This window comes from Oncorhynchus tshawytscha, unplaced genomic scaffold, assembly GCF_018296145.1.
Source record: "Oncorhynchus tshawytscha isolate Ot180627B unplaced genomic scaffold, Otsh_v2.0 Un_contig_5806_pilon_pilon, whole genome shotgun sequence".
Lineage (NCBI taxonomy): Eukaryota > Metazoa > Chordata > Actinopteri > Salmoniformes > Salmonidae > Oncorhynchus > Oncorhynchus tshawytscha.
Window position 1 is genome coordinate 119,478 of NW_024609228.1, and position 4,463 is coordinate 123,940.

Below are 4,463 nucleotides of genomic sequence, written 5' to 3' on the forward strand. Positions count from 1 at the left end.
GTGAGGAGGGAGGGAGGGAGATCCTCTATGGTCATGACTGATGAGGTGAGGAGGGAGATCCTCTATGGTCATGGTTGATGAGGTGAGGAGGGAGGGAGGGAGATCCTCTATGGTCATGGCTGATGAGGTGAGGAGGGAGATCCTCTATGGTCATGGCTGATGAGGTGAGGAGGGAGATCCTCTATGGTCATGGGTGAGGAGGTGAGGAGGGAGGAGGGAGATCCTCTATGGTCATGGCTGATGAGGTGGGGAGGGAGGTCCTCTGTGGTCATGGTTGATGAGGTGAGGAGGGAGATCCTCTATGGTCATGGCTGATGAGGTGAGGAGGGAGGAGGGAGATCCTCTATGGTCATGGCTGATGAGGTGAGGAGGAGAGAGGAGGGAGATCCTCTATGGTCATGGCTGATGAGGTGAGGAGGGAGATCCTCTATGGTCATGGCTGATGAGGTGAGGAGGGAGATCCTCTATGGTCATGGCTGATGAGGTGAGGGGGAGGGAGGGGGGGGGGGGTTTGGGAGGGAGGGAGGGGGAGATCCTCTATGGTCATGGCTGATGAATGTATCATTATAATGATTTGGGGGGGGTATATGTGTCCTTTTCATCACATCCTAACTCCCCTTGAGACATCTGCAGGGTTCACATTGCCCAGGGCCCCTGGAGTGAATGTGGTTAAGTGCCTTGCTCAAGAGCACATCAATAGATTTGTTTTAACTTGCCGGCTCAGGGTTATTTGGACCGGCAACTTATCGGGTACCGACCCAACTCTCTAACCTCGAGGCTACCTTCTGCACCCGAGGTGAGGAGGGGAGGGGGTTGGGAGGGAGGGGTGAGGAGGTAGAGAGGGAGGGGGTGGGGAGGGAGGGAGGGGGTGATGAGGGAGGGGAGGGAGGGGGTGATGAGGGGAGAGGAGAGGGGTGAGGAAGGAGACGATGGCTATGTGAAGTCATCTGTCTCGTTGTTTTTGCCTCTTGTGGGTTTTTATCGTATCAGAATATGTGTGAAAACAGATAGTGTGTGTGGAGAAATTAGTAGATGAATGGATGGCTGAAATTGCAAAATGGGGTATCTGCTTGGTAAGGGTTAGGGTGGGGTATCTGCTTGGTAAGGGTTAGGGTGGGGTATCTGCTTGGTAAGGTTTAGGGTGGGGTATCTGCTTGGTAAGGGTTAGGGTGGGGTATCTGCTTGGTAAGGGTTAGGGTGGGGTATCTGCTTGGTAAGGTTTAGGGTGGGGTATCTGCTTGGTAAGGGTTAGGGGGTGGGGTATCTGCTTGGTAAGGTTTAGGGTAGGGGGTGGGGTATCTGCTTGGTAAGGTTTAGGGGTGGGGTATCTGCTTGGTAAGGTTTAGGGGTGGGGTATCTGCTTGGTAAAGTTTAGGGTGGGGTATCTGCTTGGTAAGGGTTAGGGTGGGGTATCTGCTTGGTAAGGTTTAGGGTGGGGTATCTGCTTGTAGTATTGTAGTAAAGTAGTGTGGCTGTTAATAAATGCAGGTATTAATTACAGTAAAGCAGTGTAGTAGTGTAGTAAAGTAGTGTGGCTGTTCATAAATGCAGGTATTAATTACAGTAAAGAAGTGTAGTAGTGTAGTAAAGTAGTGTGGTAAAGCAGTGTAGTAGTGTAGTAAAGTAGTGTGGTAAAGCATTGTAGTAGTGTAGTAAAGTAGTGTGGTAAAGCATTGTAGTATTGTAGTAAAGTAGTGTAGTAGTGTAGTAAAGTCGTGTGGCTGTTAATAAATGCAGGTATTAATTACAGTAAAGCAGTGTAGTAGTGTAGTAAAGCAGTGTAGTAGTGTAGTAAAGTAGTGTGGCTGTTAATAAATGCAGGTATTAATTACAGTAAAGCAGTGTAGTAGTGTAGTAAAGTAGTGTGGCTGTTCATAAATGCAGGTATTAATTACAGTAAAGCAGTGTAGTAGTGTAGTAAAGTAGTGTGGCTGTTCATAAATGCAGGTATTAATTACAGTAAAGCAGTGTAGTAGTGTAGTAAAGTAGTGTGGTAAAGCAGTGTAGTATTGTAGTAAAGTAGTGTAGTAGTGTAGTAAAGTCGTGTGGCTGTTAATAAATGCAGGTATTAATTACAGTAAAGCAGTGTAGTAGTGTAGTAAAGCAGTGTAGTAGTGTAGTAAAGTCGTGTGGCTGTTAATAAATGCAGGTATTAATTACAGTAAAGCAGTGTAGTAGTGTAGTAAAGCAGTGTAGTAGTGTAGTAAAGTCGTGTGGCTGTTAATAAATGCAGGTATTAATTACAGTAAAGCAGGTGTAGTAGTGTAGTAAAGCAGTGTAGTAGTGTAGTAAAGTAGTGTGGCTGTTAATAAATGCAGGTATTAATTACAGTCATTTCACTGTTCTCATTCTCAGAGTGGAAACGTTGGTTTTGCAGAGTTCACAACCTGCTACAGTTTTGGTTCATTTCATAACCTATCGTTTTTTTAGGAGATCTGTCAAGTGTTTTCCTTGTCTGGTGTCTGTAGTGGCTCCGTGTGATCAACAAGCACGTCGTCTGGTTTCTCCTGATCACGTTGTGACGGTTGTATAGAAGCACTTGGCCCGCTGCGCCAAAATGTAGAACATTATTTCCAATTTTTAATATTGTTTTTAACTCCAGATGGCATTTAGAATTCTACATTTTTTTTGTGTTTGAATTTAATTTTTGACTTATGAACACTTATTGAAATTGTTGTATTTCTCTTAAAACAGCGCTGTTGGTTAAGGACTGGTCACCTGTTGGTTAAGGGGCTGGGTTGGTTAAGGGCCTGTTGGTTAAGGACTGGTCACCTGTTGGTTAAGGGCTGATCACCTGTTGGTTAAGGACTGGTCACCTGTTGGTTAAGGACTGGTCACCTGTTGACATTAAGGACTGGTCACCTGTTCAAACTGGTCACCTGTTGGTTAAGGACTGGTCACCTGTTGGTTAAGGGGCTGGTCACCTGTTGGTTAAGGACTGGTCACCTGTTGGTTAAGGACTGGTCACCTGTTGGTTAAGGACTGGTCACCTGTTGGTTAAGGACTGGTCACCTGTTGGTTAAGGACTGGTCACCTGTTGGTTAAGGGCTGGTCAGTGGTTAAGGACTGGTCACCTGTTGGTTAAGGACTGGTCACCTGTTGGTTAACTGGTCACCTGTTGGTTAAGGGCTGGTCACCTGTTGGTTAAGGACTGGTCACCTGTTGGTTAAGGGCTGGTCACCTGTTGGTTAAGGACTGGTCACCTGTTGGTTAAGGACTGGTCACCTGTTGGTTAAGGGCTGGTCACCTGTTGGTTAAGGGGCTGGTCACCTGTTGGTTAAGGGCTGGTCACCTGTTGGTTAAGGGGCTGATCACCTGTTGGTTAAGGACTGGTCACCTGTTGGTTAATACTGATCACCTGTTGGTTAAGGACTGGTCACCTGTTGGTTAAGGACTGGTCACCTGTTGGTTAAGGACTGGTCACCTGTTGGTTAAGGGACTGGTCACCTGTTGGTTAGGGACTGGTCACCTGTTGGTTAAGGGCTGGTCACCTGTTTGTTAAGGGCTGGTCACATGTTGGTTAAGGACTGGTCACCTGTTAAAGGACTGGTCACCTGGTGGTTAACACTGTCATTACATAAGGACTGGTCACCGTTGTTAAGGGACAGTGGTCACCTGTTGGTTAAGGACTGGTCACCTGTTGGTTAAGGGACTGGTCACCTGTTTGTTAAGGGCTGGTCACATGTTGGTTAAGGACTGGTCACCTGTTGGTTAAGACTGGTCACCTGGTGGTTAAGGACTGGTCACCTGTTGGTTAAGGACTGTGGTAAAGGACTGGTCACCTGTTGGTTAAGGACTGGTCACCTGTTGGTTAAGGGGCTGGTCACCTGTTGGTTAAGGACTGGTCACCTGTTGGTTAAGGGGCTGGTCAGTGGTTCAGTGGTCACCTGTTGGTTGACTGGTCACCTGTTGGTTAAGGACTGGTCACCTGTTGGTTAAGGACTGGTCACCTGTTGGTTAAGGGGCTGGTCACCTGTTGGTTAAGGACTGGTCACCTGGTGGTTAAGGGCTGGTCACCTGTTGGTTAAGGACTGGTCACCTGTTGGTTAAGGACTGGTCACCTGTTGGTTAAGGGCTGATCACCTGTTGGTTAAGGACTGGTCACCTGTTGGTTAAGGGGCTGGTCACCTGTTGGTTAAGGACTGGTCACCTGTTGGTTAAGGACTGGTCACCTGTTGGTTGGACTGATCACCTGTTGGTTAAGGACTGGTCACCTGTTGGTTAAGGGCTGATCACCTGTTGGTTAAGGACTGGTCACCTGTTGGTTAAGGGCTGGTCACCTGTTGGTTAAGGGGCTGGTCACCTGTTGGTTAATGGCTGATCACCTGTTGGTTAAGGGACTGGTCACCTGTTGGTTAAGGGCTGGTCACCTGTTGGTTAAGGGCTGATCACCTGTTGGTTAAGGACTGGTCACCTGTTGGTTAAGGGGCTGGTCACCTGTTGGTTAAGGACTGGTCACCTGT